Source organism: Alosa sapidissima, chromosome 3 (assembly GCF_018492685.1).
Source record: "Alosa sapidissima isolate fAloSap1 chromosome 3, fAloSap1.pri, whole genome shotgun sequence".
NCBI classification, from domain to species: Eukaryota; Metazoa; Chordata; class Actinopteri; order Clupeiformes; family Clupeidae; genus Alosa; species Alosa sapidissima.
In genome coordinates, this window is record NC_055959.1 from 18517751 (window position 1) to 18534082 (window position 16332).

Consider the following 16332-nt stretch of genomic DNA (forward strand, 5'->3'; position numbering starts at 1 on the left):
TGTTAACTAGCATTACCAACCTCCCTGCAAAACTCACCACACAACTTCTTAGGTTTGATAGGTCTTGTCCCTCATGCTGGCCCTTACAAAACCCACAAGCTGACCCTCGACACACAACAGTCAATAATGTGACCCGATTTAAAGTAGTTTTCACCCCTTTGGACACTCTTGATTTCGTCCTTGAAACAGTGAAATGTTCACAGGGGCATGGACGGTTTGCTAACCATTTTACTGCAGTGTCTAGCCGGTGCTATCAGCTAGCTACAGGGTATCTGCACATTTTCCAAGTGCAAATTTAAAGACTTTTAAGACCTTTTCATGACATCTAAATGGAAAAATTAAGACTATACCACGGCAAAAAGATACATGCGACACCTTAAAACTGTTTCATGCAATAGTTTTTTTTCCTACTAATTTTAACCCCCACCCCATGTTAGATGTCTACAGAAGTTACCAAATATATTTTGGCGAAAGAAAAATAATTGTGTGTGAATATGAATGCCCAATTTTAGGGTCTGAGCTGCTTGCTTTTGAAGCTGGCTGTACATATTTGGTTGTGCTTACTGGCTGAGGCTGACTGTTCTTCACCTGTGTCTGTAGTAGCCTAGGCTACTTGCCAAAGACATGTGCATTGGACTGGATTCCCTTCAATATTTTTTTCAAAGTTAGACTAAGCTATTTAAATATTTCAATAGGCCTACTTTATATAATTTACGATCATATATTGTCCCATATGCAGCACAGCAAATTAAAGTTAATCCACTGCTTTACATTTTGCATAGCAGTTGTATCTAAACCAACCAAAGCTTGACTGAAACATTGTAAAACCATTGACTTGTTTTAAATTAATTAAGAGACAGATCCTCCTCGCATGATCCTGCAGAAAGCTCATCTCAAGCACGCACATATTATGAACGCACGTTTTTTTTTTTTATGTAGCCAGTCGCCAAAATTAAAAAAATATGCGGTTATATTTCACAACTTTAGCGAAGTATGCCTACTGGGAAACGCTGCCATCAAGCTGCTGACAGATATTACAGGTATTATAACTTAGACAGATATTTTCTTCCCTAGGCTAGGCCAGCAACACACACTGGAAAGATGCAAACAGATCAACTTAACATGGACAGTATTTCCTCCTGATTGCGAAAACGTTTTCTTTTTCTGTCAGTCCGTGGTTCCTTCATAAATTGCGCAGCAAATTATCAGACAAGTGACAGAAGCACTGCGCATAATTTGACCAGCAGTCTTCGCGTCCAACGATGCTGCGTCCAAGCAAAGATTCTAGATGGCCAGCGCAACTCCAAAAAGGAGGACAAATGAGCTGCGCCGGACGTGACTTTTAAAATCCAAATGTCCGGCCTAAATTCGAACGTTGGGCCACTCTATTGCTAACTGACTTACCCATAGACTGTATATATAGAACTGGACAGTGTGCCGTCTGTTAAGAGTGATGCGAGCGTTAGTCCAGAGCCCCCTGGTGGCTGGCTGCAGTACAATGTGTAACTCCGCCCATCCCCCTGTATTTCAATGGCCAAGTAGCCAACTTTCCGTGTCACTTTTCTCACCTAAAACTATTTTTGTATCAACAACTTTTTATTCGAAAAAATAGTTTTGAAGATGCTTCAATACACACAATTTTTCTTTTCTCGCTGAAATTATTTTTTTTAATGTTATATTAACAAATCTAAAAAGGGCGTGTTTACACCTATGATTGACACCTGGCTGGCTGCAGACACGACGCTTTGTCCATTATGTTTTACCGTCTAGGCTGCAGACACTACCACGCCATCGCTCACTTATTTTAACGACACCTGATTTCGACACATAATCTAACCTAAATAAGTGTTGCTGTCATTATCATTAGGCTATATCTTATCACAGTCTGACTAAATACATATTGATAGTCATACATTGTGTAGTTGTTTGTAAGAGACATCGTTGTTAGTTGTTACAGATTCTTTGTGAAAAAAGATATGTGCTGTTCTTTCGTAGATGCTAAGTATATTAGCTCATAGCATGCTACATCATGCTAGCATTAGCCAGTTGATAGGTAAAGTAAAAGGGCTCTGCTATATTGATCCGAAGTGACGTTAGCCATAGTCCCCATAATTTACAGTCCTACTTGTTTCAAATGGTTTAACGTAACCAGTGATTGCCGCCATCATCGTTGCAACTTCATTTGAATACACTTTGTCACTGGAGAAGGCGATGTTAAGTTTCATTAACGTTAACTCTTGCTTAGTTTTGCGAATGGCAATAAACGCCACCTAGCCTGCTAGGTCGACAACCTCGGTATGCCCATTTATGAATCAGCCCGACAAATAACTTTACTTGTGTTTTAGTGAACACATTATTGGACCATAGCTTAACGTGAGGTAGGATTCAAAGTTACAAATGGACAATTTGCTTAGAATGCTCATAACAGCGGTATCTGAAAATGCTGAGTTAAGGTATCGTTGTTACCTGCGATTGCACTGCTGGAGAAGCATTTTGCATTGGTATGATTTGATCAGGTATTCCCAGTGATGTGTAAATCCTCCCATAGACGTATCCCATTTCAAAATAATACGTCTAAATTGAAAACTGTGACAACTCATTGATAGGCTCTCTCAATATGTCTGTAATCGTATGCCTCTACCACAGGCTTGCTAGTCTTTCACCAGAGAGGGTGCTCCATTATAAATAAAAAATGTAATGCTGCAGCCTTCATGTCAGCTGTAAAAATATGAGAACATGGACCTACTACATCAGGATACTCTGTAAACATTTTACACATAATCAGGAAGCTACTTTGCTGTTCAGTGTGTGATGTGTTTAAAGTGGTACTACGTTTAAAGAAACATTTTTATTCTTTGTTTCAAGTGCATAAGAAAATACCACATTATGATGATGATGGTTATGGTTACCCTTAACAAATACAAAACAATATAATACTTAAAACAGGGATCAATCAATAGCCTAATGAAATAAACAATGAGGGGGGAAAGCAATAATAAATAATAATGCCCATTCAATCAATAATATCAAAAACATGGATATTCTCTTTAATGCGGAGAAGGCTAGCTGGCTGGATGAATTTTGCGGCTGTGAGTTAGCTAAACAGTACAAACAACAATCGGTTTGTTCTTGTCTGGTAAGTGTTGCTTATCAATTGAAAAGTTTTTTTTTGTCTATTGGTGTTCTTAAATACGTCTAAGAGAGCTTATTATGTTGATTATAGACTGTGACAATTTAGTATGGTGAATACTAATGAGCTAACAACAGAAATACGGACAGCGAATTAGATGCTAACGTTAGCAGCTACATTAACGTTACCGTTAACGGGAGGCTAAGTTAGTCGTTGAAGTGAAGATTAGCACACAGCTCCCGTAACAGTCGATGCATGATATACTTGGTTTTATTAGTTGTTGCTGTTTTAATATCTCAATCTTAATGTATGCCATCTCAACATGGAGTAACCATTGACTGTACATGGGGATTAATAACACTAGACAGTCAGTACAGTATATGATGTGATAAAGCAACGGTATGATGTGATAAAGCAACGCAAGTTAACGTAATGTGAAGCATGGACCTCATCAACCCGTCATGTTAATGTAACTACTAGCCAGTTTGCCAGCGTTGCATTTTTTCTAACGTTAACGACAGACACCTGTTAGAGCTACTTCTGTGATGGTAGGTCGGTAGCATAGACTGTAAAAAAAATAGATCGGTAGGTCGGTAGTTGTAGACCGCATAAGTGAATGATCGATAAATGAAACGCCTGCATTAAACACTACGCCAAGAACCAGTCACTTCCCAGGGATATCGGTGAACATTTGAGAAAGACCTTAGTTTGTCATCTAACGTCCATGATCAGTCATACTGATAACGTTATTTTTCAAGCTGACGCAAGTTAATAACATTCACACCGCATATTTAAATGTGTAGTTAACATTAGGTAGGCTGTAAAGTTTATTGCACACACATATTTAATTAATTGGTATTACTAGTGGTGTTGAGTGCCTGATTAGATGCTTTGTAATGTTGTAAAATTGTCTGACTAACTTTATTGTAACTTTCCTTTTTGCAGGTAAGATATGGGTGATGGCTGAATGTACTGGAGGTGGCGGCAAGGTGGTCTCCATGATCTACATTAGTCTGCAAGCAAGGGAATGCCTACGTGAAGTGGTTTGGCTGGAGTGGTCTGAGGTGGCATGTCCTCCCCCTTTCTCCAAGTCCCCTGACATCCATCTCACTGACATCATCACCCACCGTCACTGGATCAACATGAAGCCCCTTGTACATGGGACATGGCACAGCACCACCACGTTCTGAAAACACATGACTTTCAATAACTTGCGTGGCACCAAGAAAAGTCTGCCGCTGCTCTGAACCTTCTGTTAATGTGACATCATTCATACTGGATCAACATGAAGCCTCTTCACTTTTGAGAATATCAATAATAAAAAATGTAAAATTAATCAACAGCCTATAATGAAAATAAAACAGTACTACTGCATACAAACCATAATGTATAAGAAGTGCTTAAAAGACCAAAAACTATCACAAGAACGAAGAGCACTGGGCAACTCATTCCACCAACATGGAACCACTGAGGAAAAGAGTCTTGAATTTGACCTAGCGTTTAAGACTGAAGCTCATCAGAAGACCGCAGTGGGCGGTTGGGGATGTATATCTTGATCATTGAATTAAAATAACAAGGAGCAGATCCAGTCAGTGTCCTATAGGCCAAAGTGAGAGATTTAAATTTAATTCTGGCTACTGTAGGGAGCCAATGGAGAGTAACTAGGAGAGGAGTTACGATGTGTCCTCTTTGGCTGATTGAAGACCAGTCATGTTACAGCATTCTGAATGATATATCACACAAAAGAAATTAAAAAAAAACATTCAATATTGATTTAGTATCAACAAATAATTATTATTTTAGTAACGTCTACATCTTTGTGTAGGCTACAGTTAAATACTAAGCAATGGCCTCTGACTTAAATACCAAGGCAGTTAAATGACCGTGGTATGGTATAGTCTATGTGATACACAGGACTACACAGTAAACCCATTTAAAAAGCATAATCATCTCAGTATACCCATTTAAAATAGGCAAGGATACGTATTTAATAACATTTGGGGTTGCTCACAGTATACCCACCACTACAACTAACTAACTAGACTACACCACTGGTTAAATGGCGCATTGCAATTTACAATTTGTGTGAGTTCAGGGGCATACAGAAAGTTGAAGAAGAATAAAGAAAATAGAAACAAAGGGATGTGTACAGACTCAAGTATGAATGATGTCACATTAACAGAAGGTTCAGAGCAGCGGCAGACTTTTCTTGGTGCCACGCAAGTTATTGAAAGTCATGTGTTTTCAGAACGTGGTGGTGCTGTGCCATGTCCCATGTACAAGGGGCTTCATGTTGATCCAGTGACGGTGGGTGATGATGTCAGTGAGATGGATGTCAGGGGACTTGGAGAAAGGGGGAGGACATGCCACCTCAGACCACTCCAGCCAAACCACTTCACGTAGGCATTCCCTTGCTTGCAGACTAATGTAGATCATGGAGACCACCTTGCCGCCACCTCCAGTACATTCAGCCATCACCCATATCTTACCTGCAAAAAGGAAAGTTACAATAAAGTTAGTCAGACAATTTTACAACATTACAAAGCATCTAATCAGGCACTCAACACCACTAGTAATACCAATTAATTAAATATGTGTGTGCAATAAACTTTACAGCCTACCTAATGTTAACTACACATTTAAATATGCGGTGTGAATGTTATTAACTTGCGTCAGCTTGAAAAATAACGTTATCAGTATGACTGATCATGGACGTTAGATGACAAACTAAGGTCTTTCTCAAATGTTCACCGATATCCCTGGGAAGTGACTGGTTCTTGGCGTAGTGTTTAATGCAGGCGTTTCATTTATCGATCATTCACTTATGCGGTCTACAACTACCGACCTACCGATCTATTTTTTTTACAGTCTATGCTACCGACCTACCATCACAGAAGTAGCTCTAACAGGTGTCTGTCGTTAACGTTAGAAAAAATGCAACGCTGGCAAACTGGCTAGTAGTTACATTAACATGACGGGTTGATGAGGTCCATGCTTCACATTACGTTAACTTGCGTTGCTTTATCACATCATACCGTTGCTTTATCACATCATATACTGTACTGACTGTCTAGTGTTATTAATCCCCATGTACAGTCAATGGTTACTCCATGTTGAGATGGCATACATTAAGATTGAGATATTAAAACAGCAACAACTAATAAAACCAAGTATATCATGCATCGACTGTTACGGGAGCTGTGTGCTAATCTTCACTTCAACGACTAACTTAGCCTCCCGTTAACGGTAACGTTAATGTAGCTGCTAACGTTAGCATCTAATTCGCTGTCCGTATTTCTGTTGTTAGCTCATTAGTATTCACCATACTAAATTGTCACAGTCTATAATCAACATAATAAGCTCTCTTAGACGTATTTAAGAACACCAATAGACAAAAAAAAACTTTTCAATTGATAAGCAACACTTACCAGACAAGAACAAACCGATTGTTGTTTGTACTGTTTAGCTAACTCACAGCCGCAAAATTCATCCAGCCAGCTAGCCTTCTGCGCCGAGTCGACCTGCGTTGTGGAAAGGAGAAGGGGGCAGGTTTCACTTGACAAGGGGCGTGTTTAACTCGCTGAGTGGCAACTGAGTGGGCGTGCCTGACCGCGACTCCTCTTCACTGCGCATGCTTCAACTTTTGCTGCGCAGCCGCACTTCAAATTGGCTCCAAATTTTCCAAGATGGCGTCGCCTCGGCGGCTTCAATTCCATAGAACACTGTAGAATGCAGCCACACTGTCCAGTTCTATATATACAGTCTATGGACTTACCAACTCTTTCTCCTGCTCAATCTACCGCTCACGTAGGCTACCTGCGTATGTCTCAGACCTCGGCTACACCACGAAAACATCAGGCATACAGTATTTGTACGTACTGTATTATTACCGTTTTCACACCTTTAACCACACCCGTGAAAAACATCTTCACTCTGCAGCCACTACACTTCCTCCCGTAGCCTTATAGTCACTTATACAATTGCGTTTTAAATACACGAAACTGATGGAAACATTTTACTCGCTCTCTTGCACTCGCTCACTCGCTGGCGGTCCCATACGCAAATTTAACACCTCCCTTTTGAAAATTCAAGACATCCCATGCAGACAATTTAAGAATTTTTTAGGCCTTACAAACCGAAAGTTGTATTTAAGACTTTTTAAGGATCCGCGGGAACCCTGTAGCTAGCTAGTTCAAAGGTTTGTACTTAATTGGGATATACAGGGCTTTTTATGCCTCGTCTAAGTTGATGTTTCCTATAAACAACAATTCATGTTCATAGAAACAACAAGGTCACTAAAACATAATATATTTCATACCTGTGGCTGTGTTGCAGCATATAGCTAGGCTAATGTTAGCAGCATTATAATGACATTCTAATGTCTGAAAGGCTAATAATTAGCCTATCGGCTACCTGAAAAGTTAAGTGTTCAAACTAGCATTTACAGTGTTCTATTTGATGGTGTATTGGCCCTGACTAAGTTCGTGAGATATATAAACCACAATCCTTGTTAAAACAAGTACCAATGTTGGTCTAGAAAGTTTTTATTCACATTAAGATTTTCGCCCTAGGCAGTAAAAGACTCCGCCATCTTTGTCAATAATTTTCGCTGATAAAGTTTCAAACTATGATCTTAAAGGAGAATTCCGGTGTGATATTGACCTAAAGTGTATCGAAACATGATACCGAGTGTGAACGTATGTCTCATAGCCCATCTCGGCTTGTCCCCTGCACTCCAAAATCTGGCGCTAGTTAGCCGATGCTACCAACATCTTTTTCAATAGTGGTGCTTCGGCATCGGGCTAGCCATGCAAATAAATCACTGTTTTACACCCATTTACGAGGCTCAATGTATCTCCACACTTCATTGGTAGACTTCCGAGGGCCCTGACATTTAAAACGAGACATTGAGAACTTTGAAAAAGCACTGGTAGTTTACTTACAAGACGATTTATAAAGACAGTATCTTCACAAAGTTTAGCGTTTGCAGCCATCTTGAATTTAGTCACGATAAGTCGAGCAACGAGTAAGAATGAACAGCTATGATAAGGGATCAGATTCCAAAAATAATTCAGTGGAAATGCATGGATTCCAGTTGCTGCTACTGGAAGAAACTGGAATCCATGCATTTCCACTGAATTATTTTTGGAATCTGATCCCTTATCATACCTGTTCATTCTTACTCATTGCTCGACTTATCGTGACTAAATTCAAGATGGCTGCAAACGTTAAACTTCGTGAAGATACTGTCTGTATAAATCGTCTTGTAAGTAAACTACCAGTGCTTTTTCAAAGTTCTCAATGTCTCGTTTTAAATGTCAGGGCCCTAGGAAGTCTACCAATGAAGTGTGGAGATACATTGAGCCTCGTAAATGGGTGTAAAACAGTGATTTATTTGCATGGCTAGCCCGATGCCGAAGCACCACTACTGAAAAAGTTGTTGGTAGCATCGGCTAACTAGCGCCAGATTTTGGAGTGCAGGGGACAAGTCGAGATGGGCTATGAGACATACGTTCACACTCGGTATCATGTTTCAATACACTTTAGGTCAATATCACACCGGAATTCTCCTTTAACAGCCTTTCCACCAATCAGAGGCATCACTGTGGGATTGTTCAGGATTGTGGGTAATGAAGTACTTATCCAAGACATCGCGAATAAAATACATTTATCTCAAAACGAGGTTAGTGCCCCATGAACTTTTGGCGTCTATATGAGCATACACAATCGCTTAGTACAGCCGTAGCTGGTTTTGAGTCTACCATGTGCAGTTAAGTTTTGTATCTTATACCCGAATTGTCAATGGAGAAATTGCATTGAATTCTTACTTCCGGAAACTCCTGTGGGCGGAACTGTGATGCTCTATACTTACAACCGGACCCGCGTCACACAGAGCAGGTTGTTTGCGCCATGCCCCTTTTGAGGGGAAAACATTCCCTCAGAACAAGCCAGAGTGAACCGGTAGACATGTACCAACCACACAGCTAAGAACCCCTCCCTGAGTTTCTTTTGCCTACCATGTCCTCAAAAAACATCCTGACAGAAGAAAATTATGGCTACAAGCCATAAGAAGAGAAGACCGTATGACACTTCTGGTCACTGAGTGGGGTTGTTGCACCACTTCGTAGCCTACTCGGGAGACTGAAGGGACATGTTTTTATATTGATTGAATTAAGCTTTTGTAGGTATCTTTCACGGTCAACGACCGGCAAAGTGGTTATGTATGGAGTGGTCATATTGATTTGTGGTATTTTTTGTTATTATTTACTCCTGCGATTTCTGTACGAATTACGTTTATTGACCCTAATTTGCGTTGGAGTTAATGAGAGGGGTTGTTTGTTTTCCCCCCTTGCTTTATTTGCTGAGAACGAGGGCAGGGACACACACACAGAACACAATGCACACAGGGCAGGTCAAGAAGACACACACACACAGGGGAGGTCGCAGCCCCCCCCCCCCCCCCCACAAGAAGGATCACACATGAGGGAAAACTAAAAGGGAAACATGTTACACTAAAGACACTAACTTTACACTTATAACTTAAGAGAATAACGACATAAACCCCCCAAATGTTCGCTCTCGTATCCCAGCATGCCTTTCGCGGGAGAACGCTACCACTGTCTTTTTGCGCCGACGCTACACTATGATACAGTGTGATTGTAAAGTTGTATGGTTCACTGTGTTCAAAGTCGTTCTTAATAACCCTCTACATCTCGACCAACTGATGGTTGTTATGGGAAACTAGTTAGCTGTCGTCTAGCGTAAAGTTGTAGTCCACAAAGTGCTCTCACACAAAGTTTAACCGCATCAAACTTCTACCCGCTCAATTGTAGCATTCTTTACACAAAAATTTATATTAAAAATTCACAGACAACATGTTCACATTCATGGCAAAATTCAAACGGGACCAGAAAATAATTATTTTCTCACATTCACTTGCATTAACGATTTTTCAATCTAGAGGTCCAGCGGGGATAGCGGAAAGGGCGGGACTTACAAGGTGGAGTTGCGACAATGGGTGTTCAAAATTCGTTAAGGTCACGTGGTTCATGTAAACTTCAAAAAGTTCCCGGGAGTGATTGACAATGGATTAGAATGCATTAAATAAGCTACTGTTCAATGAGAGACAGAGCCACAATTTTGGGCAATTGACAGACAATAAATGCATTGATATACAATATGTATAACACAGTATAATTATTGTGTAAACTGTGTAGTTATCCTACCATTACAACAATATTAAATTAAATTCAGACCGTAGCCTGCTAAATATCGGAAGGTGACCTTTTCTTCTCCCTTTTATGTATGTGTCACTTAATATTAGTTTCTGTACAAAACCAAGACGGGAGATTCTTTAGAAAACGCAATAGCACCCACCCCATAAGTGTAGCCTAGTCCTATCTAAATTATCGTTATAAAAAAATGACCTAGTACGTGACTCGAGCTGTAAACAGTGTTTTTGAGACTGCGTGTAGCCTACAAAAGCGCATGGAGATTTTAATTTTGCAACGAGAAACTGTAACACAGCTAGTCTAAGTCTAACATTAACTTGTTGAGTTTTCTCCCCAACGTTTTCTCTGGTAGTTCTTCACTGGTCTGCGATAATGAGCGAACTACCTTAAGTAGCTAGCGTCTCGGGAGAATAAAAAAAAAGTTTAACATCTCTCCAGTGTAATGGTGGGCATGTGTTAACCGTAGCATTACCTACACAGTAACCCCATGGTAATGCGATGCGTGATCATAATAACATATAAAACGTGATAGTCCTTGATAAATAACCAGGCTATGAACTCATAAACAACAGCATTTTGTCACCGTTTGTCATTCACCGTGCTGTGAATACAGCATTAAGATGCTAGGCTAAACAGCTTGAGATTCAGAGAACCTGCATGGTTGTGCTCATCCTGTCACAAAATAGCAATTTGATCAGTGATCATGCATCAGCGCAAGCTTGGTTTGAAACTGGTTTCTGGGGATGGGGTTTACACGATCCTTCACTGGGCTAGTGCCTGCTGTGTTAATATGACCGTGCTAATGCTAACAGCTGCAGCTCCCACAAATCTATATAGGTTCTCATGCATATAAGGCTAGCCTTTGCCAATGAAAATGAATGCATAACAGTAGGCTACTGCTCCTAACTGAAGAAAAATGTACGTTACTGTAAGGAAATTATTATTATCATTGTAACCATTTGTGTAAGCAGAAATATTGTTGTGCTGAGTTCTAAGAACAGAGAGTTCAAGTTAAATGTTGTTGTGCTGAGTTCTAAGAACAGAGAGTACAAGTTAAGTGTGCACCCAGACAGACAGGAACTGCACCCTGTGTGGGTGAGATAAGAGTATGTCACAATGAAGTCGCTATGTCTTGCTTCCTATTTTCTGTGTGCATCTGTACAATAAATGACACAGCTTTTGGGCTGCAGTCAGAGACTGATGGTGTGAGGAATTCTTCCTTACATTAGCAGGCTCTCCTCTTAGTACCAGAGTTTGTGGGCAAAGACATACTACGTGTTGTGGTTCTTGTATCTATATGTTGGGTTAAATTCCCTGACAGTTACCAACAATGTTAACAACAAACTCAGCTTCACTGCTGCAAACAAAGTTGGCTATAGACCTCTCCAGAATAAGTCCCGCCTCCGTAACTTCCGTATCCATCCAACTTCCGGTCGTCAAATGTCTATGAGAAATAACATGGCGTTTTGAAAGATCGTACCTGTCAAACTCTGAAAAAGCTGGTGGGCCAATTGGCCTACACACTTCTGCCATCTACTTTCCACTGGATTTTTTGATTGTCGGTGCCGTTTAAGTAGTAAACGATTATTAATGCTAACCGGGAGCTAGTTCCGATGTACGCGGGCGGAGGAGGGTGTTAGATCTTGCTCGCAACCAACCAGTCACAACCTAACGTGATGGTCATTTTCACGTGTGATTCATGCGTGGTTTCAGTGGTCTATACATGTAAATCGTTTGCAAGGTTCAGCCTCTTTTCAACATGACTTAACTTTGGTTTGACTGTGCGAGTTTGTTGGCTTGTTATTGAGATATTTGAAAAAGAAAGAAATTGCCGACGAAGACACTAAAGACATGACGAGATGAGATTTTTTTTCCACAAATAACAGATAATGATAAGCAGACTAGGAATCAGAGGCTGAATCGTATTGAGTCGATAGCTTTATTTTGCATGACCTTGATCAGAACAGTAACGTTTTCAGAATGTATTAACAACCTATCAAACATGATGATTTCACGCAGGGTTAGTGCCACCTCCGTAGACAGGCTCTGGTGTCACGAACTCTATTTTGGTGAAGACAAACTATGAAACATTGCCGTTGCTATGCAACCTTGACTGGGGGAGTCGCGGCGTCTGAAGCGTGCGTTAGCTTAGTGCTTCTTACCAGAGGTGGGACCAAGTCACTGTTTGGCAAGTCACAAGTAAGTCCCAAGTCTTAGCACTCAAGTCCAAGTCAAGTCCCAAGTAAATACAGAGAAGGGCAAGTCGAGTCCAAGTCCAAGTCTCATCAAAGCCAAGTCGAGTCCAAGTCCAAGTCCCAATCTTTTTCAAGTCCTGAACAAGTCATCAGGTACTCTTCACTTAATAATGGCATTATTAGACTATCGATCATAATTTTAACACTTCCATCTAATCCACAGAATTTTTTTTTATAAATACAGATTAAAATATGTTCAATGTTTCTGTCTTGAAATCTTTTACGATATATGCATGCGCATACAATATACACATGTGCATACCTGAGTAATCTGTACAAAACGGATAGCTACATGACAAATAAAAATATTGTTTTTCCAAATTTCGGAGCCCACTGTAAGGATGAGTAATAATTTGACTGATGGCATTTCACTGCGCTAGGCCACAGATTTGCCTGCAAACAATTTATTAGGCTGTCTGCCAGTGGCGACTCATAAGGAAAGCCAAGGTCAACACTTTTATATTATTTAAAAGATAATAATGACACAGTAATTTTGTTTTAAAGTATTCATTTCTTAAGAAATACTACACATGTGATGCTGTTTATCTCATTTGTAAATGGTGCACTGTCACTTTAAGCCCATTGTGTGCCACTGTCCACACATTCTCATAATGATCTTTTTTACCAGCTCCATTCCTATGGCTAGTCCACAAACTCAAACATTGTTTGTGCCACATGAATAGCACAATATTAACAATGATAAGCATTATATTAAGTTGGCACAAACAGCTTTCATTCCTTTGGAAATAGATGCATGTATGACATGATGCTTGCTTGACATTTTCTGTTTGCAATTAAATGTGAATTATGAGCCTGGTAGCCAGTAGCCACCTAGCTAGCTGAGTGGAATGCGTTTCAATCGGCATATCAATGTGCTTCATGTAAACAAATTATTGAATAGGCCTACTTCAAGACTCATCATTTCCATTAAACAAAGGCAAAGACAACTCTTCATATTCTTGTCCACTTTCCAAATCACAGTGAGTGCAGCCTATGTCATAGTGACCTGGATCTCATAGTTTATAACAGTAGTGAGAACCGGATAAATCCGCAATTTCCCTAATCTCGTATTTGTTGCCTTCATGATTTCCTTTTATACGTTTCTTATATTTAAAAGAAAATATCAATCATCATCAACAATGACAAGCCAGCTGGAACCTGCCACTCGTTTTCTCTCCCTCTCGTGCGTGCTTAGATGGGGTTCTCAATTAAATGGAGTAGGCTAGCATAAGTTCAAGTTGGATCTTAATGGAGAGGACTCGAAAAGTATCATCTTTATGTAACATGCTGTTGGTGCATTTTGACATTGTAAACGTTCTCTAACAAGAGTGCAAATCAGTTTGCAGTAAAGCTACTAGTTATTAGCTAAATGTTGGTCGTTTCTCTGTCTCTTGGTGCCCTACACACAGTGCGTAACGCATGTGGGGGTAGCGGCAGCACTGAACTGTGCTCTGGACTGGCCGCTTGTCTCCGCTATTTTTTATTTTTTTAGTCGCGGAGGGAAAGCATCTCTGGGGTGACTGGTCCACGATCAGGAAATTTAGTTTTTGACTCGAGACATGTCAAGTCGTCACAAGTCAAAGAGGCAAAGTCCGAGTCAAGTCTCGAGTGAATAGTATTCAAGTCCAAGTCGAGTCGCAAGTCATGCCGAATTTTATCAAGTCAAGTCTGAAGTCATTAAAATCATGACTCGAGTCCAAGTCATGTGACTCGAGTCCACATGTCTGCTTCTTACTGATATATTTCTACTTTAACGGCACCGACAATCAAAAAACCCAGTGGAAACTAGATGGCAGAAATGTGTCGGCCAATCGGCCCACCATTTTTTTCTACTTTGCTACCTACAGATGTTTTACCGGTATGATATTTCGAAACGCCATGTTATTTCCCATAGACAATCGAAGCCCGGAAGTTGGATGGATACGGAAGTTACGGAGGCGGGACTTATTCTGGAGAGGTCTACAGAGTGTCCCAGTGATGCCACTTCATTTGCCTCCATGGGACCTATCTTTCAAAAAAATTTGAACGCCAGTCTATGGCGAAAAATAAGTTATTTTCTGGTCCCGTTTGACTTGTGCCTTGAATTACCCATATGATGTTTGTCAATTTTAAAGACAATTTTTCATGTAAAGACATTTGCAGTTTGTTTCGTGACTATTGAATTAGAACATTGTGAAAGATCGTAATTCCAACGACTACAAACCCATCAGTCGTGCTAGTGACGTTAGCTCATTCACAGCCACACTAGATTGTACAAGTATCAGCAACAGGTCTTAATTGGGCTTTCCTTGCCGATGAAAATACCATGAGTCAGAGGATTAAACACATCAGGTAAGTTGTATTCGTCCATAGACTGTACATTAGATACTGTTAAGTGACATAGCAGGCAGCAAGATGCAACCGTTAACTAGCATAACAGCTAATCTTATCGTTAATTACATTGGTGACGTACTGTACATCGTTCGAGACAAGAGATGTAGTCCACTCAGCGAATTCGCACAAAACCAACATAACTTTTGAAGTCTATCGAACAACAGTACTTTCTTGACGTGAAAAATTATCTTTTAAATTCACACACATCATATGTGAAATTTGTGGCACAATTCAAACTGGACCAAAAAATAATTGTTATCTCTCCATTAACTCCCGTTCATATTTTTTTGAAAGATAGGTCCCTTGTAGCGGGAGTAAAACGGAAGTCACTGGGACACTCTATATGCTTCACGAACCAGCTAGCCTTGTGATAACACAATCTTTACCTTTTGTTTAGTCCACTGAAAGTTATCCACATATCAAACGATTAAATACACAGTTATGGAGGAATTGTTTTGGGGAAGCAGTTGCACTATATCCCACTTTTGCTGCCTTTAAGCCACTTAAATCCATAGCCTAGATGAGCATTGCGCATGCATTATAACTTGACGTGATGGTGAAGCTAAATGCCCAAGAAATGTCACGTCATAAAAGTTGTAGGCCTATAACGCAAAAACGTAATGACAGCTTGTTCGTGGTGGTGTAATAACCTGACCCTCGCCAGATGAATTTCGCTCCGCCTAGCTCCACTCATCCATCTGGAACCGATCCATTGGAATGGTGTTTCAGAAGGCTGGGCCTAATCAAAAAATGCTTGCATATGATTGAATAAGCCACTTGTCCGTCATCTATTGACGTGCTACTTCAACCACTCACATCGAAGCCAACCCGTGACGCTGATAACAGTCTCACGGTCACTTCTCCACTACGTCACATCTATGAAACTCCCGCCCTGCGTCCTGATTGGCTGAACCATAAAGTCGGTTGCAGAAATCACTCTCAATGGAAGAGGTCCCAGATGGATGTGAGTGAAGCTAGGCGGAGCTAAACGGAACAAAATTCATCTGGCTTGGGTCAGGTTAGTGGTGTAGTGCTGCCTAATTGAAATGGGATAGGCAAGGGTTATCTTATATTCGGCTATTAAGTGTGGCACATTTATTGGGCTTTTAGCCTCTTCATTTATTTGATGAGGAACTGATAAAGACTGAGCAGCAGAAAAATCATAGTCGATACATAAATTGTTTATTATTATAATTAGGCTATTGATGGCCTACTATTACTGTTATTATTATTCGGATGAGGCAAAGGAATGTAAATCTGAGTCTGAAATGTTGGCTACAAACAGTCTATACTGCTGTAACTGCTGTTATTAATTGTTAACTTCCGGGAACTATGAGGTCCA